At 37.1% G+C, this 24,244-nt stretch overlaps 1 long non-coding RNA gene across 1 annotated transcript in view; it reads left to right on the top strand.

The window, feature by feature from the left end:
* Positions 1–23,914, top strand: part of LOC132659307 (uncharacterized) — a 30,258-nt gene extending 6,344 nt beyond the window's left edge. Inside the window, exon 3 of the long non-coding RNA XR_009599584.1 lies at positions 20,265–23,914. This is a non-coding gene — a long non-coding RNA (uncharacterized LOC132659307). The remainder of the gene's footprint in view (positions 1–20,264) is intronic.
* Positions 23,915–24,244: the final 330 nt, after the last annotated feature.

The raw sequence follows: 24,244 nt of genomic DNA, 5'->3' as shown, positions 1-24,244 counted from the left end.
AAGTTCTCAGTCAGTCAGTTCAGTCACTCAGTCCTGTCCGACTCTTTGCGACCCCATGAATCGCAGCATGCCAGGCCTCCCTGTCCATCACCAACTCCTGGAGTTCACTCAGACTCACATCCATTGAGTCAGTGATGCCATCCAGCCATCTCATCTTCTGTTGCCCCCTTCTCCTCCTGCCCCCAATCCCTCCCAACATCAGAGTCTTTTCCAATGAGTCAGCTCTTCGCATGAGGTGGCCAAAGTACTGGAGTTTCAGCTTTAGCATCATTCCTTCCAAAGAAATCCCAGGGCTGATCTCCTTCAGAATGGATTGGTTGGATCTCCTTGCAGTCCAAGGAGAGAGAGTCTTCTCCAACACCACAGTTGAAAAGCATCAATTCTTCGGCGCTCAGCCTTCTTCACAGTCCAACTCTCACATCCATACATGACCACAGGAAAAACCATAGCCTTGACTAAATGGACCTTAGTCGGCAAAGTAATGTCTCTGTTTTTGAATATCCTTAAATCTCTCTCCATATCTGGGACATAGAACATCATTGTTTTCCTACTGTTATCACATCCCATATGCTTATCTAAATAAAATTAGAGTTTCTGGAAGTAGTAAAAACAATAATAAATTTTTGTCTAATAATCCAGTGCTGTTAGATAACAGCTTACCAATGATTAGAATAATTTTGTATAGAGGGCCATAGGGAGGATGATTGAAGGCAGGAAAATAAGTTAAAGTTTGAATAATGTTTAACTTTTTCTGGGTCTAAAATGAAAATAAAAAGTGAACTAAAACAAAATTTCCTGCCTTAACTTGCCTGTGCAACATATGACTATACTTACTTCATCTTTCATATGAGATTTTGTGGTCTTACTCTGTAGTTCTCAGTATGTATTAGAATTAGAGATATTATGATAACTGGTTATCAGAGTGATAAACTAATCATTCTTAGGCTTTTGTGTATTTGCCTGGCACTTGCTAGCTGATGGTTTCATGTTTAATTGGATAAAAATGTGTTTTCCTGATAGACAGCTTTAGTTTGTGTAAGCAGATTTCAAGATTTTATTCTGGGTATTCAGTCAGACATCATTTCTTTCATCTTGAAGTCATATTCTTGAAAAGGTGAATGGAGCTGGAAAAGTTTTAGCCAGAAGGACAGATCTGAATGAAAAGGCAATTAAAGAACCCAGTGTTGCTCTGCCCTGAGTGGGAGGGGCAGCTTCTATCCTAAATAATGAACTGCTCCTGATCACTATTTTTTCTTAAACAGAGAAGAAGACGGTAGCTGATCCAGCTGTAATATATTTCTTCTACACTTTTTGATATATGACTCAGAGTTAACAATACATGTTGTTGGTGTCAGAGCTGACATAGTAGAGGTGCAATGGTTTTTGTTCAATAATGCATTACAATCTGCATGTATGTAGACAAAATTACCACATCATAATTTGGTGAGCATGGAGGAATCTCTTCTTTCTACAGAGCATAAAATTGCATATTCATTCCAGATATTCTTTCATATAGCTTGTTTGATGAAGAGCAAAGTACTCTGATGCACGGCGCTGAACCCAACACAGCAGTCGCTTTATGGGTTAGGACTGCCAGGAGAAGAATGGCTATGCTTGGCTGTTCTGAACACATTTATCTTCTAAAAAAGCTACAAGAATAGTACTGTTCTTCTAAAAGGACATCTTTTATTTTTCACTGCTAACGATTTTTTTTCGATTTTTTTCTTCATTGTTTTTCAATGAAGTTTTCATCTTAAATGAACACCAAATATTCCCTCCTTGGTTGTTTATGAATGACTTGCCAGTGTCTCTGTCCAGTCATGTTGCTTTCTCCCAAAATAACGAAACATTTCTGCATTAGACTGTCAACTAGACTTTGTCTTCCTTAATAAAGAATCCAGCCTTAATATTGAAAAGATTCAGCATTCAAATCCATGCCAAATATACTGCAAGGCCTGTGGCTTTATTATTATTAGCATTCTAAGTACTATTTTATTGACCTTTAGGAGGCTTTTCTCTCCTTAGATTGCAAAAGAGGTTTTCTACATTTTGATCTAATTTCATTGGTTTTCTGACAATGTAGTGCCATTGTATAAGGTAATGCAGTTTTTCATGATGTAGTGATAAAGAAGCAATATACTCCCAGAACCACCTGAGAGGAAGCTACATTTTAGGATTTTGCTGTAGTGTGTTGATGCCAGCAGACAAGATAAAAGGACAAATAGTATCAATTTCAATCTTTATCAACCTGATAGATAAAGAATGTTTTTGCTGTTCATTCACTCAGTTGTGTCTGAGTCTTTGTGACCCCATGGACTGCAGCACACCAGGCTTCCTTGTCCTCTACTATTTCCTGGAGTTTGCTCAAACTCATATCCATTGAGTCAATGGGTTACATCTAACCATCTCATCCTCCATCATCACCTTCTCCTCCTGCCCTCAATCTTTCCCAGCATCAGGGTCTTTTCCAGTGAGTCACTTCTTTGCATCAGATGGCCAAAATATTGGAGCTTCAGCTTCAGCATCAGTCCTGCCAATTCAGGGTTGATATTCTTGAGGATTGAATGGTTAGATCTCCTTGCAGTCCAAGGGACTCTCAAGAGTCTTCTCCAAGGTCAATGGTAGTAGCTAATTAGCATATCTCTTATCATGAACTGAGATGGATATCTTTTCCTACTTCTTATATTTCATTTTTTGGGTGAACTGTATGTTGACAGCCTTTGCTTGTTTTTACATTGAAAAAATATATCAGTTTTTTTCTTATTGAATATTAGGAGCTATTTTTATTTTAATGATATGCAAATTGCAAATTCTTTCCCCAGTCTCTTGTTTTTTGACTATCCCCATGGTACTTTTTGCTATATATATATTTTTAAAGTCAGATCTTCTTGATTTTGACAGAGAATCAAAATGTGTCATAGTTTTGTGTCATAGTTTGAAAGGGCTTTCTGAGTTTAAAATAATCAATCATCAAGTGGATTCTTCTTGTAATTTTATAGTTTAAATCATGTATTCATTTGGAATTTATCAATTTAAATATATACAATAGAATATTACTCAACTCATCAGTGGCCACATGATTGGAAAAGGTCAGTTTTCATTCCAATCCCAAAGAAGGGAAATGCCAAAGAATGTTCAAACTATGGAACAATCGTGCTCATTTCACATGTTAGCAAGATTATGCTCAAAATCCTTCAAGCTAGGCTTCAGCAGTATGTGAACCGAGAACTTCCAGATGTACATACTTGGTTTCAAAGAAGCAGAGGAATCAGAGATCAAATTGACAACATCTGTGGGTCATGGAGAAAGCAAGGAAGTTCCAGAAAAGCATCTGCTTCTACTTCATTGACTACGCTAAAGTGTTTGACTGTGTGGATCACAACAAACTCTGCAAAATTCTTAAAGAGATGGGAGTACTAGATTACCTGTCTCCTGAGAAACCTGTATGTGGGTCAAGAAGCAACACTTAGAATTGGACATGAAACAACTGACGAGTTCAAAACTGGGGAAAGAATATGACAAGGCTGTATATTGTCACCCTGCTTATTTAACTTTTATACAGAGTACATCCTGTGAAATGTTGAGCTGGATGAATTACAAGTTGGAATCAAGATTGCTGGGAGAAATATCAACAACCACAGATATGCAGATGACACCGTCCTTATGGCAGAAAACAAAGAGAAACTAAAGGGCCTTTTGATGAAAGTGAAAAAGGAGAGTAAAAGAGATGGCTTGAAACTCAGCATTCAAAAAAACTAAAATCATGGCATCCAGTCCCATTATTTCATGGAAAATAGATGGGGAAAAAGTGGAAGCAGTAACAGATTTTCTTGGGCTCCAAAATCACTGTGGATGGTGACTGCAGCCATGAAATTAAAAGATGCTTACTCTTTGGAAGGAAAGCTTTGACAAACCTAAACAGTATATTAAAAAGCAGAGACATCACTTTGCCAACAAAGGTCCATATAGTCAAAGCTATAGTTTTTCCAATAGTCATGTGTAAGTTGGACTCTAAAGAAGGCTGAGTGCCAGAGAATTGATGCTTTTGAATTGTGGTGTTGGAGAAGACTCTTGAGAGTCCCTTGGACAGCAAGATTAAACCAGTCAGTCCTAAAGGAAATCAACCCTGAATTTCTATCGGAAGTACTGATGCTGAAGCTGAAGCTCCAAATACTTTGGCCACTTGATGCAAAGCACTGACTCATTGGAAAAGTCCTTGATGCTGGTAAAGAGTGAAGGCAAAAGGAGAAGGGGGTGGTAGCAGATGACGGTTAGATAGCATCACTGACTCAACGGACATGAGTTTGAATAAACTCCTGGAGAAAGTGGATAAAAAGGAGCCTGGCATGCTGCAGTCTGTGGGGTTACAAAGAGTCGGACATGACTTAGTGACTGAACAACAACAAGAACAACATAGAAAGAATGAATTATTGTCCTTTGCAGCAATATAGACAGATCTAGAGATGATCCTACTAAGTGAGGTAAAGCAGAGAAAAATATATCATTTATAAGTGGAATCTAAAAAGTTGATATAAATAATCTTATCTACAAAATACAAATAAACTCACAGACGTGGTTACAAAGGAGAAAAGGATAGGTGGAGAGATAAATTAGGAGTTTGGGATTAACATATACACAGTACTATATATAAAATGGACTTCCCTGGTGGCTAAGATGGTAAAGCATTTGCCTACAGTGTGGGAGACCTGGCTTCAATCCCTGGGTTGGGAAGATCTCCTGGAGAATGGCAACCCACTCCAGTTTTATCTCCTGGAAAATCTCATGGACGGAGGAACCTGGTAGGCTACAATCCATGGGGTTGCAAACAGTTGGACGCAACTGAGTGACTTCACTCACTCATATATAAAATCGACAAACAACAAAGTCCTACTGTTTAGCACAGGAAACTGTATTCAATACCTTATAATAATCTAAAAAAGCTTCCCAAGTGGTTCAGTCTCCAATGCAGGAGATTAGGGTTCAATCCCTGGGTTAGGATGTTCCCTTGGAGGAGGAAATGGCAACCCACTGCAGTATTTCTGCCTGGAAAATCCCGTGGACAGAAGAGCCTGATGGGCTACAGTCCATGGGGTCACAAGAGTTGGACATGTCTTAGCAACTAAACAACAATAACAGAAATAACCTAAAATGTACAAAATGCGAAAAAGAATACACACATAAACATATGTAATGGAATATCTTTTCTGTACACCTGGAAGTATCACAGCATTGCGAATCAACTATAATTAAAAAGAAAAAATTTTAAAATAAATTAAAAAAATGAAAAAATCATATCTATTTTGAATTTATCAAGGTATAGGATATGAAGTATGAATCCAGCTTAATTATTTTTTTCTAGATAGCTACTTAGTTGTCCTAAACCTGCTGTTGTATAAGTCATATATGTTTCCCAACTTGTTTGAGATATACCTTTTATACACTAAATTTCCACATGCGTCTAGGTATATTTCTTGACTTTCCATTCTATTATTTTTATTAACCTGTCTCCTAACGCTTAAAAAATGTGATGCTGTAAGATTTGCTTGAGAATAAGATAGTCAGTTGCCCACTGGAGTTTTCCTGAATAGAGATCAAACCGAGTAGTAGATTTGCTGAGTTGTAGATTCTGCTCACCTTCTGATATACTAGGGAATTTCCAAAGAATTTATACCAAATCAGCTGAACAGTAGTGTATGAGATTTCGTAGCTTCACGTACGGAGATTTATGACTTTAACAACAATCTAGTGGGAGTAAAATGATTTCTTATTGTGATTTTAACTTACATTTAAAAAATTACTAATAAGATGATCTTTTTATATGGTTTTTAAAAAAGTGTTTCAGTTTCCTTTTTAATGAAATGTCTGTTTTGTTTCTTGCTCATTTTTCACTTGAGTTTATTTTCTCTTCCTTATTGATTTTGAGGAGTTTTTACGTATGATATCATTTTAAGTAATGTTTTTTCTAGGAAATGGTCAGTTTCATTTCAGTTTTATTTTCCAATATTGTCAAAAGCTTTTAATAGTATTCTTTTATTACTCTTAAAAATTCTGCCACACTGTATATTTTTGCCTTTTATCTTAATCAGTTATGTTGGTGTATCGTCAATTTCATTAGACTTTTCAAAGAATAAGGTTTTATCTTTGTTTACTATTATACTGAACTTTGTTTCCTGTATTATTAATTTCTGCTCTTTCCTTATACTGAATCATCTTCATAGTTTTTTATATTTTTTTATTTTCTACTTTTAAAGTTCTATCTAAATTAGTTTTCAGCCTTTCTTCTGTTCTAATATCAGAATTGAAGACTATATGTTTACCCCATCCAATTACTAACCATTCCTGACCCCATTTAGCTTCCGAGATCAGACAAGATAGCACACATTCAGGATGGTATGGTCGTAAAGTTGCTTTCTTATATAATTATTTTTCAATACTTCAGTTATTCAGGTGATACCTTTCTTTTTTTTAATGGAAGCAATTTCATTTCTTTTCTGAGAGTATAAATCACATCTTCACAGTAGTATTTTGCATATCTTTGCTACAGTGGCCACATTATGGGGGAATACTTCTCTTTTCTTGGCTTTGATTTCTGTTGGTTAGTGGATTCTGATCTGTAGGTGCATATGTTTACTTTAAAAAATAATTTATTTATTTATTTATGGCTGTGCTGGGTCTTCATTGCTGTGCAGTCTTCTCTGTAGCTGTAGCAAGTGGGGGCTACTCTCTCGTGGCGCACAGGCTTCTCATTGTGGCAGCATCTCTTGTTGCAGAGCAGGGGCTGTAGGGCAGGTGGGCTTCAGCAGTTGCAGCACGTTGCTCGGTAGCTGTGGCTCCTGGGCTTCAGAGCACAGGCTCAATTGTGGTAGTGCGTGGGCTTAGTTGCTCCATGGCATGTGGGATCTTCCTGGTTCAGGGATTAAACCCATGTCTCCTGCACTGGCAGGCAGATTCTTCACCACGGAACCACCAGGGAAGCCCTCATGTGTTTACTTCTCATTTTGCTTAGGCTGACTGCTTTGTCAGATTCTATTTACTGTTTCCGCTTACTGGAATGAAGTGGGCTGAACAACCCACCCTGAGGGATCTATTAGGAGATTCCTCTCTTTTCTTATATGTTTCAGTCAGTAAGCCACTGTCCTACCTCTGTCCTAAGATGGAGGGAATCTGGTGCTTCTCTTTGGGTAAGATGTAGGTTTCGTGGAAGGGCTGATCATTATCCATGCTCCTTTGTTTGCCTCCTGGTCACTTCTGCATCTGAAATATTTGATCTTTTTGTGTGCAAGTGTTTGAAGCTTCTCCTACCTTAAAACAAAAAAACCCAAACTTTCTTCTACAATTTTTTTTTGGAATATGTGTGCTCAGTCATTTCAGTCAGTCCGACTCTGCAACTCACTGGACTGTAGCCCGCCAGGCTCCTCTGTCCATGGAATTCTCCAGGTAAGAATACTGGGGTGGGTTGCCATGCCCTCCTCCAGGGGAACTTCCCAACCCAGGGACTGAATCCACGTACCCTGTACCTCCTGCCTCGCAGGCAGATTCTTTACTGCTGAGCCTCTGGGGAAGCCCATTTTGGAATCTAGTTTAATATAACTTAGTATTGTTTGTGTTTTACAGGGTTGTCCCTACAGACTATTTATTCCCGTTACCCTAACAGGCAATATTCCTAAGGCCTCTTTACAGACTCCTTGAATGCACTGATTTTTTTTTTTTTTAAATCTCCTGGAGCACTCACGAGGGTGTGGAAATAGCTTGTTTTTGTAGAAATCTTCAAGAATGAGGAAACTGAGGTCTAGGGTAAGAAGTGACTGACTCCACATGACACTCTGCCTAAGGGCAATCGCCTCTGAGGACAGAGTCACTGGAAGCGGGTGAAGCAAGGAGACAATGTAATAGTTGAGAATATAACGCTGCTACTTACTATGTGATTATGGAAAGTTGTTAATGTCAATTTCCTATTTGTCAATACTGGTATAATTACAAAACATAACTCATGAGTGTTAAATGGAATGTATCAGAGCCTGATACACAGGAGGCACTCAGTACAACATTTGTTATTAACAGTATCTTATACTTCTTCCTCAGGCTAGAAGTAGATTGAATTGGAGTTGATAAAATTTGGTTAGAAAATAACTTGCTAGATTTAAGTAATTCTGATATTCAAGATTTTGAACAATGATTGGATTTACAGATTTTCTGGACTGTCTTTTCAGTACACTTGTCTTTTCATTTTATTGGCCATAAAATCATGGGTGATATATATATATAGAGAGAGCATATATATATGGGTGATATATATATATATATATATATATGGGTGATATATATATAGTACATATATATATGGGTGATATATATATATTATACATAGTATAATGTATATGTCTATTAATACATAATCACTATTTGAGTTTTTTTGGTTCTAAGTAGTGGAAACAGTCCTTGAAAAAGGACTTTTTTAAAGGATAAAACATCACTCACAGAACCAAAGGAAGAGATCAGTATTTTGCAACCTGTTCTATAAAAGTCAAATTTGGCCACTGCCAATAGTCTGTTTAATACTATAAAAGGAAAGAAAGGAAAATGCAATGAGTGTGCACTTACACACATGCACATATGTACATTTGATAATACATATTCAGAAAGTGGGAGAATAAACATATAGGCTAGAGTTCTCATTTTTGCAGATAGATAAGGTAAATTTCATTTTGCTTCTCCTCTACCTATTCCATGTTTTCTCTTTCATTTGGACAGCATCCTGATTTTCTTGGTAGTTTTTCCTTAATGATATGATCCAATCCTTCATTTTTTATAGGACTCAGTGGTCCTTTCTATATATGCTTGAAACACACTCACTATCATTACTGTACAACAATCCCCCTGAGTTCTATCCTAATTCTTCCCAGTCCTGACTATAGAGCAGAAATCCTGTTTATTCTTGATAGTCAATATCAAACAATAGCATAGCTGAAATTTTAAACTCTTTGCCTAGAGACTGGATAAAACCCAAGTAATCAGGATACAGCCTCTGTTTCTCACTCAGAGAAACCATTATTGTGTTCCTTAGTATACATATATCTTCCTTGGGTACTAAAACTTACACCCATGGCTGATTCATGTCAATGTATGGCAAAACCAATACAGTATTGTAAAGCAAAATAAAGTAAAAATAAAAATTAAAAAAATTTTTTTTAAAAGAAAAAAAAAAGAAAAGCAAATTTCTGGGCTCAAAAGCAAACAACTGTCATAAAGAATACTAGATACAATTATAGGAGCCTTGTCTGTCCTCTTTCCCCTTCAAAGTAAGACTTGCACATTTTTGAGAAACAGAACCATGTGTATCAGTCATTGATTTAGAGCAAATAGCACATCCTGTAAGTCAGCATACCAAACTTACAAAAGTTGTGTCTGCAAATTAATAATGCAGCTAAGTTTCCAACAAGGCATTTGGCGATTCTATAGGATTATTGCCTGTGGATATCAGCTTGCTAATTTAAAATGTGAAACTTTAGTTGAAAGCAGTATTTTATGGGTTGCTTCCTTGGTAATGAAAAAGTCACAATTTAATTGAACAATTACCAGGTAGCTGCTAGTTTCCTTAAGACATCATGTTTGGCCACTACTGCTGGTAAATTGGAAATTAATAACATTGATCAACCATGGAAGGAGAATGACTCACATTCACACTCAGCTTATACATCTGGGTTATTAAGGCTCCGTTTATGGGGACTGATGTTAGAATGAGGTACAAATATTTTCATGATCTGGGCATTTTCCAATTATTATACTCACACACTTCTCTCCAAGCTTTCTTCCCTTCATTTTTTCAATCATCTCACCAATTCTTTACCATCTAGCCAGATATTGGCCTCTGTCTAACTGCCCAAGAATCGGAGTAAATTCTTGCCTTTATGGTAGAGTACCAGAAAGTATTCTGCTGAATGCTTTGTCCAGTGGGAATATTTAAAATATGATTTGTAATAATTCAAAGGTTTCAGTAATCTCTGTCTTAATATTGAGACTATGTGAACATGCGGGTATGTCTCTATGTATGTCTGTGTATAAATAGATTTTGGGCTATGGAATCAGAGAATTTAGTAGATTTTGTTTTTATTAATAGAACCAGATGATTTGCATATATAAGTAGATGACAGAAAGGCCATGGTTATATTAAAAAGTGAAGAGTAACCTTCTTTCACAGATAGCAAAGAGGCACATTTTGTATTAGCATACTAGTCTGCCACTCAGTGCATTTTTGACAATTTAGGATTAACACACCCGAAGGTAGTTTAAGTCCTAAGAACTACTGAATAAATTCTTTGAATTAAATTTTATCCTCTATTCTGGTTCTTATTTTTGAGTTCACAATTTCTTTTAATTTTATATTTTTTCTTAAGCTCTAGACCCATTGGCAACTTACATGCCATACATGCTTCAAAAGATTTTAACTTAGGGAATTTTTTTTTTTTCTTTTCATGTGAACATATTCTACCATTTTAAGATATTTTGTTTACAGTAGATGCATTTCAGCTGCACATGTTCAGAAAACCTCTTGTGCCTATCGAAGGAAGAATTCCAGGGCAGAAGAATAATAGCTATGGTCTCTTTGAGGCTGAGTGTTTTCCTCCCCTTTGAGCTGTGCTTTGTTAAGAAATACTCTCCATATCACAGAAGAACAGGGAAAGTGAGGTCCCTAGTGAACAGTTTTTTCCTGGTAGCAACTTTATTGAGATAAATGATTTATATTCCATATAATTCATCCTTTCAAGTGTACAATTTAATGATTTTTCATATATTCCATACCAAATGTATTTCTCTTATGATAGTTTTAAAAAATGAACCCAAGAAGATGGTGGAGTAGGAAGACATTGAGCTTACCTCCTCTCCAGAGACACACCAAAATTATAACTATTTACAGAGCAACACTCATCTATGAGAATGAATTGAAAACTAGCAGAAAAGATTTTACACAACTGAACAGATAAAGAATGAATCACAATGAAATGGGTTGAGAGGGTGGAGGTGTGGTAAAGTCAAGACCCCAAATCCATATGTGATCCACAAAAGGAAGAATAATCACTATTGCAGAGTTTCTTTGCAAGGAGCAAGGAGTCCAGATCCAATATTAAGTTTCCAGCCTGAAGGTCCTGCACTGGGAAGATAAGCCCCAGGACATTTGACTCTGAAGGTTAGCTAGAGGGCTATAGGAAACAGATTCAACTCTTAAAGGGCATGCGTCCAGAGGCAGTAGTTTGAAAGGACCCTGAGTCAGACCCACTTGCTGAACTTGGAGTCTCTTGAAGAGGTAGGAGGCAGCTGGGGATATAGATGCATTTTGGGGAGATACCATGAGGGCACTGCACTAGGAAGCACCATTTTGGAGTACTCCCTGTAGCCTTTTAGTGCGGGGGGATTACCCACATACTAGTGGGCCAGCCTCAGCCCTGGGTTCCCCTTGCCCCTGTATCCAGCTGCATGGGGATCCAACTCTACTCATTAGCAGGTCAGGAAACTGTGAGTAAAAATATTTAAACATCTGTTGGTGTCAAATGTCTGTAGACAGGAAAGTTTATCATTTCTATATTTCTATTATGTATGTAGTTTTTGAAAACAGAGCAAAAATACATTGTAGCACCCAACCTACTCTAATTTTCACTTGATTCTACTGTTAAACTTTTAAGGCCTTCCCTGGTGGCCCAGTGGTTAAGACTCCATGCTCCCAGTGCAGGGGGCCCTGGTTCAGTCCATGGTCAGGGAACAACTAGATCCCACAGGCGGCAACTAAGAGTTCTCATGAGGCAACTAAGACCTAACACAGCCAAATAAATAAATAAATATTTAAAAACTTTTAAACTAAATACTTTTTATTAGAGTGGTTAATATTAAAAGGTATTTTCATGTTAATGAATTAATAACTTAATTTATAAGTCAATGTTTTCAGATTTCTAAATTGGAACATGATTTTATACCATTTTTTATTTAGAGAAACTGCTTTAATATTTAAGTTAAGCCAAAAAAAAAATTAATTCAAATTCTAGAAAGTCAAGTACCTTAAGCTTTGTAAGGCAATTTTCTCTTAAAGGTTAATATAATGTAAAAGTTATATTTTAAATTATATTTTTAAGATTATAATTTAATAATTTAGATCTATCTACCAATATTTACTGACATATTTTACATTTGTCTTGCTCATTAAGGCAGTGAAGGTACATAAATCTGGTGTTCCTAAAAATGTTGACATTTATAAAGCTCAAAGAAGTAATCAAAATGTGAAAGCAATGCAAGCAAATAAATTACAATGAAAATAAAAAAATTTGTACAATTTGCTAATATAATAAAGTAAAATAGAAAATTCCACAAGTTATCTAGTTTAACTAATTTTTACAAGTGTGGATTATTTATGGTCTATGTAAGTAGACAAGCATACAGGGAACAGCAAAATCCCGACTTTATTTTAGACTGTTGCCTTAAGTAATAAATATGAAAGAAAACTGCTGTAGCTTTAAACAATTTACAGAGGCTCTCTGAGTAACCGTATCTCACTGCCTTCTTCCTCACTTGCTTATTATCAATGAAGAGTGAAGTGTGGTCAGAATTCAGAGCTACATCAAGGTTGACAGGGAATGCCTCCGAGATCCAGCACTATGAGACAGACATTAAAAAAAAAATCTTCTTTATCAAACAATCACAGTGGGTAGATAGTAGTCATCCAATAAATATTTCTACTGATTAATGAATGGGTTGGGAGTGAACTCCAAGGACTCTTGACAATTAGATTATGAGTTGCCTCTAGCTCCCATCAAAGAGAAACAGGCTTTGAAGCACATACTTGGCATTATCCCTGGTGAGAAGTTTATTTAAAAAATGCTTCCCTTTAATGAAAGAAAGCTTCAAATGAAATTTTTTATAGTTTGTTCCACACATGAATTTTTCTTTCAATGATTAAGTAGTAATATCAAGAGCAGTAAGGTTTATAACTTTTCTGACTTCAGAACAATTTTAAAAAGAAGCGTATCTACTTATCCTCCTATTAAAATTTAGATCACTGCTGTAAAAAAGATGTATGCTCTGCATTTAAGAATTACAGCCCTCTCTTTAGACAAATGGCACAACTGTACTTTATCATAATTTTACTAAGTTGAGTAATGAATAGACTTTTGTGTTTCTTTCCACTTCCTAAGGGTCTGTCGTTTTTTTTTACAGTTTCTTATCAAGGCCAGCAGACATCCTACATCTGCCTTCAAACCCTTAACAGGGGTTTGAAGTTAAGAGGTGCTTCATATGGGGTTATCTCGCTCTGCTTCTTGCAGCCTAAGTCAAATAGTTTGACTGTAAAAAACACTAAAAATAAATAATATATTGTCTCGTGCCTTTGCTTTCTCTTCCTTTTCTAAATAAGAGCTGCATTGTATGGCATGTCTGTGGAATTTATAGTTTCCTACAGTGAAAGAAGTGCTGAGCAGATCTTTACTATTCTTCAGATATCCTGGATTGTTAAAACAAATGTGGCATTTGTATTTGGAAGCAGCTACAACTTTAAGTGAGTGAAGTTGATTTGTTAGAATATTTTGTAAAATTTCAAAGGTATTTTTTCATTCTTTGACGTAAGTCATTCTGTCCACTCCTGAATTAAGACTGAGAAAACTGGGAAAACAGCATAGCTAAAAGCTCTTGTGTAAGACTACTCAGTGTTGGGAATTATCCTGAGACATTTTAAATCAGTCCACCTAGTTGAGTAATTCAATCCTGGAAATCATTCAGAAAAAAGATCAAAGAAATCATTGATTTTCCTAGCAAATGTTTTTTTCCTCTTTTACTTTTTCTTTTTTTTAGTTTTCAGTGGTATCCTATTAATGCAAGCAGCATCTGTTTCTCTTAGTACAGGCATCTGTGACTAGCCTTAGGAGAGGTAGTCTGCATCAGGAGGGGTTTATTTACGCTCTAGTTCTGGTTCCTTCCTGGTTAGCCATCATCCCCCAACCCCAGGGCACATTAGTGTCTCTTGCAATCTGCTCTTCAGTGAGGTGAGAATACAAATCTCTCTTCTGTCTGTAGGATATTGTTGTTGTCATGTATCTACATATTTTGAGGCGTAATTTTCTATATGAATATTAGTAAGTAAAGGTAATGGCAACCCTGACCAGTGTGGCCATTGTTTTTGTCCATGCGGATCTGCTGATAAGGCACCAATATTTGGCAGGTCCTTTGAGGAAGGGTGTGATAAATGCAGCCCTAAGAAGACTGCTGTCATATGTCATCCTACAAAAAAAAAAAAACCCTCTCCTCAGCAATATAGGGTTGAAACTCCTCCCTGACTTCAGGCACCTCAGAAGGAAAAGATGCAATGGTGAACTAATTGGAAAAAAAAAAATCACAAGAAAGGCTGTGTGATAAGCAGGCTAATCTATACTTTTCTTCTTCCCCTTTTCTCAAAAGCAGGTTGTATACAGACTTAAGCTTTCATAGCTTGTTCAAGTAGAAATGACCCCATTTGTAGCATATTTTGATGCTGTATCTACATAATATGCATCTAACTAGGCCAAATGATTTAATCTGAAGTAATTCTACCCTTTTTCTCAGGGCACTCTTTATTCAAGAGCTAGATCCAAAGGGGGCCAAGCAAATGGTATGTGTGCATCTGGCCTTCTCTTACAGGGTGGTAAACAATTACCAATCCTTCCAAGTCTATCATTGATTCTATCACTATTTTTAAAGCAAATGTCCTCAACCCACTTGTTTTACATACTTACATAATTTAAGTAAAAAATTGTTTTATAACTAAGATTTTAAAAAAGCTTCAGTGATAAGCAATTTTTTTTTTTAAAGGCAGGATCCAAGAGATTTAAAGTCTAGTTTAATGATCTTCATTTCCCTTAAGGTCTTTCTATGTAAGACAAAGGGATTGGATTAATGGATTCCTCCTTGAGATTTTCTCCTATTAATTTTGCCTGAGTCTTTTAATTAGTTCCATGGTCCCTACTTTAAAACCTATATAGCTTATAGGAGAAATTTTTATCCAATTAGGTAGTGGAAACTCTTACTAGGTAGGGAGGAGGGCAAGTGGGGAGAGCTCAGAGAAGTCAAGGGATATGGCAATGAATTTAGGGCAGTTCTATGGTTATTAAAATGTCAAATCTTATGGCTGTGGTAGAAAAAGTGATTTTTAAAAATACAGAAATTTCTAAACACAAAAGCTAAGTCAGAAAAATTTCAGTGCTGATGCTACTCCTGGTTTGTTCTCTTCCTAGATTTATGACTTGTGTTAGTAATTTCTAATTTGTTGCTCAGCTTCTGCTTCCTCGCTGTTAGGAAAAGTATAGCAGGATTTTTCAGAGACTCGCATGGAATGTTCTCTGCCAATATAGTGGAGGAAGCAAAGCAAAACTGATGTAACAGTAACTAAGCAGCCAGACAAAGGTGGTCCCTTTCTCCTGCGTCATTTCTCTTTATTTCCAGCCTATCTCAAAAGCTCTGTCCCTGGATCACTCTCACTGTGAACCTCATTGATTTCCTTTTATGCCTAGGCTATTTCCTCTTCACTGACTTGGGAAGTTTTTTCCTGTGCATTCCATTAGAATTAAGAACCAATAGGATAGTGGGCTTGGCCTCTGCTTAGCTCCTCTTCAGGGCCTTTGCTCTTAGGCACTGTGGTTGGACCCTATATGGCTCTCAGAGAGTGAGTACGCCTCCCTTCCTGTTACTAGGATCCTAATTTTCCCACCCTAGGTGTCAGTGCCCTCACTCCCACGTGTGGACAAAGCAACAATTCAAGAATATCAAACAGTACTGCCACCGATGATGAAAATCAATAGCTATCATGTAGAGGAGGAAGAGATATACTTGAAAAAATTCTTTGAGACTTAACAGCTGTAGTACAGAGCTGGAGGATTTTTGAGACAGTGGTAAAAGGGGAGGGCTGCCACCAGGGTTCCAGGCAAGATTGGTGTGTTGGAAAAATTTGACTTTGGTATGACCTCATTTATCTACTGGACTTGTCTTATCAATTTTATCTTTTTATTCCAAATCTTTCCTCCTCTCCCAATGACCAAGTCCTTTAGTTCTTTAAAATTTACTAATTTAATCACCAAAAAAATCTCCTATCACCTGTTTTCAGTTATAACTGTTTCCTTCCCTGTTTCACCAGTACTCCTATTTACAAGATTTGCTTATCTCAGTCATTCATTGAAGTTAAGATGGCAATAACTGGTAGAATTATTCTGCTAGGAGAATATTTCATTATAGAAGAGAACACTACCAATGTGAATAAGACTCTAATTTACAGATTTGTGTCCATAGAAGATTTTGGGTGTGTGAAATCTTTCTGTGCCTCTTTCCCTATCTCAGGGGTTTGGCCTATCCCTCTGGGTTGCATCCTCCTCAGGTAGTTTCCGGAGAAAGAAAATACATGGAATGGACATTGCTATGAAACATAACAGCTCACATGCATGCCTGACTCCTCTTTACATTTCCAGGTAGTTCCACAACCTTTCGTCACTAACCTTGCCAGTCTTGGCAGTTCTGTTGGTAAGATAAAAGGAAAGCATCCCAGACTTATTGTTGCTATTCCAAGACGTGGGTTAAATTGACATAAACTTTCCAATATTTTATTTTTTGAATGAAGATTATTTAATTAAGGTTTTATTCATAACTATTAATATTTACTTAGAATGGCCTTCCATCTGTACATTACTTTGTTTACAGTTTGAAAATTTGAGCATTTAAGATTTCCTTTTATTTCCAAGTAGAGTCTTAGAAGGAATTCTGACAATTTTTATTATAAAAATTTGGGCTATGATATTTCTTGCAAAAATAATCCCACAATCTGCTATAAACCTCACACAGGACCTTTTTATTTTTCAGTTATCCAAACTGAGCAAATTATAAAACTCATTTGAGATTCAGTTTCTTTAAGATGAGGTTGGGAAGATTAGATGTCAGGATGAAGGCAAATCATTTGGTTTAAGAGAATATGTAGCTATTATTATTAAGAACTTGTTAATATTATAATTTTTCATTAAGAAATCTGTATTAAATAAGAACTATACTGTGCTTGTGAGTATATTTAATTACTGGATGTAAAGTGCTTTAGGGAGAGCACTCAACTGCATTTGAGAAATGCATTATAATGATAAAAAGTATATACTAATTTGAATATAAGAAAATTAAAATGTTCATTTCAGTTCAGTCGCTCAGTCGTGTCCGACTCTGTGACCCCATGAATCGCAGCACGCCAGGCCTCCCTGTCCATCAACAACTCCCGGAGTTTACTCAGACTCACGTCCATCGAGTCAGTGATGCCATCCAGCCATCTCATCCTCGGTCGTCCCCTTCTCCTCCTGCCCCCAATCCCTCCCATGTCTTTTCCAGTGAGTCAGCTCTTCACATGAGGTGACCAAAGTACTGGAGTTTCAGCTTTAGCATCATTCCTTCCAAAGAAATCCCAGGGCTGATCTCCTTCAGAATGGACTGGTTGGATCTCCTTGCAGTCCAAGGGACTCTCAAGAGTCTTCTCCAACACCACAGTTCAAAAGCATCAATTCTTTGGCACTCAGCTTTCTTCACAGTCCAAGTCTCACATCCATACGTGACCACTGGAAAAACCATAGCTTTGACTAGACGGACCTTTGCTGGCAAAGTAATGTCTCTGCTTTTCAATGTCATACATAAATGGTCTACTGGTTTTCCCTACTTTCTTCAATTTAAGTCTGAATTTTGCAATAAGGAGTTTATGATTTAGCCACAGTCAGCTCCTGGTCCTGTTTTTGCGACTGTATAGAGCTTCTTCATCTTTGGCTGCAAAGAATATAATCAATCCGATTTTGGTATTGACTGAAATCAGTGATGTCCATGTATAGAGTCTTCTCTTGTGTTGTTGGAAGAGGGTGTTTGCTATGACTGGTGCATTCTCTTTGCAATACTGTTAGCCTTTGCCTTCCTTCATTTTGTACTCCAAGGCCAAATTTGTCTGTTTCTCCAGCTATCTGTTGACTTTCTACTTTTACATTCCAGTCCCCTATGATGAAAAGGATATATATATATATATATATTTAAATTGATGTTAGTTCTAGAAGGTCTTGTAAGTCTCCATATAACCATTCAACTTCAGCTTCTTTGGCATTAGTGGCTTGGGCATAGACTTGAATTACTGTGAATGGTTTGCCTTGGAAATGAACAGAGATCATTCTGTCGTTTTTGAGATTGTACCCAAGCACTGAATTTCAGACTTCTTTTGACTGTGAGGACTACGCCCTTTCTTCTAAGGGCTCTTACTACAGCAGTAGATATAGTGGACATCTGAATTAAATTCACCCATTCCAGTCCATGTTAGTTCACTGACTCCTAAAATGTTGGTGTTCACTCTTGTCATCTCCTGTTTGACTACTTCCAATTTACCTTGATTCATGGACCTAACATTCCAGGTTCGCATGCAATACTGTTCCTTATAGCATCAGACTTTACTTTCACCATCAGAGACATCTATAGCTGGGCACTGTTTTTGCTTTAGCTCAGCCTCTTCATTCCCTATGGAGCTATTTTTCTGCTCTTCTCTAGTAGTAGACAGGGCACCTATCAACCTGAGGAGTTGAACTTTCAATGTCACATCTTCTTGCCTTTTCATACTGTTCATGACGTTCTCTAGGCAAGAATGCTGAAGTGGTTTGCCATTCCCTTCTCCGGTAGACCACATTTCATCCAAACCCTCCACCAGGACCCATCTGTTCTGAGTGAACTTACATGGCACGGCCCATAATTTCATTGAGGTAGACAAGGCTGTGATCCATGTGATCAGTTTGGTTAGTTTTCTGTGATTGTGGTTTTCATTATGTCTGCCCTCTGATGGATGAGGACAGGAGGCTTCTGGAAGCTTCCTGATGGGAGGGACTGGCTGTGAGGTAAACTGGGTCTTGTCCTGGTGGGCAAAGCCATGCTCAGTAAATCTTTAATAAAATTTTCTCTTGGTGAGCAGGGGCTGTGTTCCTTCCTTGTAGGGGTAGGGGTAATGGAGACCTCCTGCAAAAGGATTTATGCCAACAGCTCCCAGGACTGTTGTAGTCAGTACCCCAAAACCCATGGCAGGCCACTGTCAACCCACTCCTCAACCAGAGAGATTCCCATGCACACACAGGCAATTCTGGTTCAGTCTCTTGTGGGGTTAAATATCAATAACCTCAGATATGCAGATGACACCACTGTTATGGCATAAAGTAAAAGGGACTAAAGTGCCTCTTGATGAAGGTGAAAGAAGTAAGTGAAAAGGCTGACTTAAGACTCAACATTCAAAAAAGGAAGATCATGGCATCCAGTCCCATCACTTCATGGCAAATAGATGGAGAAACAATGGAAACAGTGACAGACTTTATATTCCTGGGCTCCAAAATCATTGCAGATGGTGACTGCAGCCATGAAAGTAAAAGAGGCTTGCTTCTTGGGAGAAAAGATATGACCAACCTAGAGAGCATATTAAAAAGCAGAGACATTATTTTGCCAACAAAGGTCAGTATAGTCAAAGCTATGGTTTTTCCGGTAGTCAAGTACAGATGTGATTGAGTACCATAAAGAAGGGTGGGCGCCAAAGAATTGATGCTTCGAACTGTGGTGTTGGAGAAGACTCTTGAATGTACCTTTACTTGCGAGGAGATCATATTATTCAATCCTAAACGGAATCAATTCTGAATATTCATTGGAAAGACTGATGCTGAAGCTCCAATGCTTTGATCACCTGATGCAAAGAGCCAACTCATTGGAAAAGACCCTGATGCTGGGAAAGATAGAGGGCAGAAGGAGAAGGGAGCAACAGAGGATGAGGTGGTTGGATGGCATCATCAACTCAATGGGCATGAGTCTGGGCAGGTTCTGGTAGATAGTGAAGGACAGCGGGGACTGGTGTGTTGTAGTCCATAGGGTCACAAAGAGTCAGACACAGCCAAGAGACTGAATAACAACAGTTTAAATTTTACAATTAAATAAAAGAAATCATATAATACAGATGCTGTAATACATCAACATTTTTAATACTTGTGCTATTGTTCAATGTGAATACATTTTAAGTATTTATCTAACTTATCATCCCTTTTTGGATATTCAGGTTAATTTAATTTTCCTGGTATAGAGGAAAATCCATAAATTTTGCCTTACTACTCTTATTATTTCCTTGAGATAAATTCCTGGAAATGGAATTTTGGGTCACATAGGAAGCCTATTTTTACATCTATACCTATGTCTATATCATTATTATTAATATCTATTCCTGACTCTGTGCTTCCCAGGTGGTGCAGTGGTAAAGAACGCACTTGCCAATGCAGGAGACTCAGGAGACAAGGAAAACTAAAGCCTTTGTGTGTGACTGTGTGTGTCACAATAAACTGTGGAAAATTCCCAGAGAAACCTGCATGGAGGTCAAGAAGCAATGGAACCAGAAATGGAACAAGGGACTGGTTCCAAATGTCAAGGCTGTATATTGTCACCCTGCTTATTTAACTACTATGCAGAGTACATCATGCAAAATGCTGGGCAGGATGAATCACAAGCTGGAATCAAGATTTCCCGGAGAAATACCACAACACCAGATATGCAGATACCACTCTAATGGCAGAAAGTGAAGAAGAATTAAAGAGCCTCTTGATAAAGATGAAAGAGGAGAGTGAAAAAGCTGGCTTAAAACTCACCATTCAAAGACTGAAGATCATGACATCTAGTCCCATCTCTTCATGGCCAAAAGATGGGGAAACAGTGGAAGCAATGACAGCTCTAAAATCACTGCAGACATCGACTGCAGCCATGAAATTAAGAGACTTGCTCCTTGGAAGAGAAGCTATGAAAATCCTAGAAAGCATATTCAAAAGCAGAGACATTACTTTCCTAACAAAGGTCAGTATAGTCAAAGCTATGGTTTTTCCAGTAGTCATGTATGGATGTGAGAGCTGGACCATAAAGAAAGGTGGGTGCCAAAGAGCTGATGCTTTGAACTGTGATGTTGGAGAAGACTCCTGAGAGTCCTGTGGACTGCAAGGAGATAAAACCAGTCAATCCTAAATGAAATCAACCCTGAATATTCATTGGAGAGACTGATGATAAAGCTGAAGCTCCAATATTTTGGCTATCTGATGCAAAGGACTGATTCATTGGAAAAGACTGATGCTGGGAAAGATTAAGGGCAAGAGGAAGAGGGGCTGACGGAGGATGAGATGGTTGAATGACATCACCAATTCAATGAATATGAGTGTGAGCAAACTCTGGGAGATAGTGAAGAACAAGGAAGCTGCAGTCCGTGGGGTTGCAAAGAGTCAGACACAACTTAGAGACTGAACAACAACAACGTGAGACACAGGTTCGATCCCCGGGTCAGGAAGATCCCCTGGAGAAGGAAATGATAACCCATTCCTGTATTCCTGCCTGGAGAATTTCATGGACAGAGGGTCCTGGAAAAAATGTGGACATGACTGAGCACGTGTGTGTGAACATTTCTGAATCTATACCTAAATCTATAACTACATCAACATAACCAAACAATACTTCAAAAAAAAATTACAGCATTTCTATACCCGTCAATATAGTATGACAACGCAGTGGATACTTCCTTTTGGACCTAATTAGTTAATTTTTTCTGTTCTGAAGTTTTAAATGTTTGTAACATCTCGCTATTTTTGTTTATCTTTATGGTTTCTGCCTTGGTATCATGCCTAGGAAAACCTCCCCTTACTTAACTGAACTCTAATTCTTCTATTTTCTTTACATGCAGAAAAACATTTTTCATGGCTTTTCCATCATAACAAATTTAATTTGTATCACAGAAACAGCTAGGCATAGATGGAAATAGTGCTCTTACTTCTTGGTAGATTAACTGGGGAATCTCCAGTTAGGAAATTTCAGTTCAATTGTTGTAATATTTATCCATACATTAAAAAAAATACTAGGTGGATCAGAATACTTCAATTGAATGAGATAGTTAAGTGGGTGTAAATTATCTTACATGGTTTCCCCTACCCTAGACTCTACTCTTAATGGACGGTTTGGGTTTTGTGAGGATGGAGAAGAGGGAAGTTAATGTTAGGGACAGAGTAAAAGGATAGAAGGGTGGCATTCTGTACTGGGAGTAAAGCATATATAAGGGAAAGGAAATGTTTAAGAAACATCTGATTTCATTAAAAAGGTATCAAATCTTGCATTATGACCTCAATCATTGAATTTTATCAGTTAATTTTTCATACTGTGTGACTGTTCAGATAACTCATAGGCCTTCAATACTTTGACTTAGGAGTCCAGATCCTCTGTCTCTCCCATTCCCTACTACTCTGAAGCTGAATGTGCGAATTTTTTAAAAATTGTGACTAAACACTCTCATTTTCTTAATTTGGAATATTTAGAGTAGGTTAGGATTTAAAGTTCTCTTTTGAAGAAGAACAACTTTAAAAGTTTAAGAAAAATATCAATGTTCATGCTCATTATCCTGAGCAAGTAGAAAAAAAAAAATCATGAGGAAATGCCCATTCTAACAAGAGATAAAAATTACCAAAAATATCTTATTTACAAAGTCCCAAGTTGAAAGGTTACTGGTAAGTCACAATTAATGACACTAATTCCTCAGAACAGAATAATGTTAACATCATAGTCCTTAAGAAAACTCACATACTAGTAATTTTAAATGAAAATAATCTAATAGCTACAAGACCTGGTTCTAAAAGATCTTTTTTTGGCAATGGTGTTTAAAGAGAGTAATAAACAGACTCCTCAAAAGATGGAAGCAAAGCTTAAACTATCCAAACAAAATTTTAATTAGTGGATGATTAACATAAAAATGTAGTGTTTTAATGATTTATTTGTTCATTCAATAAATATTTACAAGTTTTATATACTATGCCAAACTCATTCTAGGGACTTGGCCCCCACATCAGAGAAAAACATACTGACCATATTAAAACATCCATAACCTTTCCAGATAAGTTTTAATGGCCTTAAAATAATTGTTTTTCTCTTCAGATATTGTTATTATATCTTGTTTTTTAACCCCAAATTTAATATAAATATTTATATTTATCATAACCCCCCTTCCCTTGTTATGCATATGTGTTTTTCAAATGAACTGAGATATTATCGTAAATTATATTTTAAAGTAGATTTTCTTTAATGACTCCCACCTATTTTTAATAACATCTTGGCAGCAATCTAAGGATGGAATTCTGTTGATTGGTGTTATGTAAAATTACAGGGCATCATAACAGTCCCCTATTATACTTAAGAGTTATTCCATTCATTGGTTGCAGTTAAGAGAAGACACAAAAGAGAAGCCAGTCAAGCAACATATGTCTTTAAGCGGAATCTGCCTGCCATATGAGAGACCTGGGTTCGATCCCTGGGTTGGAAAGATCCCCTGCACGGGGGTATGGCAACCCACTCCAGTACTCTAGCTTGGAGAATCCCCATGAACAGAGGAGCCTTGCAGGCTACAGTCCATGGGGTCGCAAAGAGCCGGATAGGAATGAGTGACTAAGCATAGCATAGCATAGCATAGCATAAGAACAAGATGGAGTCCAAAGTATCATTTAAGAAAGTATATACTTAAATTGAAATCTACTTTTTTGTTGTTGTTCAGTCACCAAGTCGTGTCTGACTCTTCACGACCCCATGGACTGTAGCACACCAGGCTACCCTGTGCCATTTTTGGCACATAAGTGTAAAAGTATTTTGAATTCTTATATGTTAACTAATTATATTTGATGATCACATATAAAATAGAAATGATTGATGGCCAGTTTCATAGTCACTGCAAAATTGTAGAAAAATGAAAACTTGTTAAAAGCACTGTACTCAAAAGAGTAGGAGTTACAAGAAATTTGAAAACTTGGGTGTTTAATAGTCTCACATACCTGAGAAAAAAGATTGTGAACTGAAAATAAATGGTTAAAACTGTCAAACTCTATACTGCGAGTCCTTGTTTTCTACTTTCTCTCAATTAGTTTCTTGAGCAAACTCTTCATTTACCACTGTACCCTCTGAATCAGCCCAAAGCCTGGTTCACAGTAGGTGTGCAGCAAATATTTGTTAAATTAATGAAAGTGTGGAAAAATACATGGAAATTAAAAAACAGAAGAATTAGCAATAGCTTTCTATTCTAAGTTGTAAAATGTGGATGAAAACACCCTTTCGGTACAGCCATTTTCTCACTGAGTAGCATATTATGTTCTTGATTTACTTCTTAAACTTATTGTTGATTAATTAAAATTAATTATCTGAAAAAAGATATTCATTA

Source organism: Ovis aries, chromosome 2, assembly GCF_016772045.2.
Source record: "Ovis aries strain OAR_USU_Benz2616 breed Rambouillet chromosome 2, ARS-UI_Ramb_v3.0, whole genome shotgun sequence".
Classification (NCBI taxonomy): Eukaryota; Metazoa; Chordata; class Mammalia; order Artiodactyla; family Bovidae; genus Ovis; species Ovis aries.
This window is presented reverse-complemented; position numbering and strand designations above follow the sequence as displayed.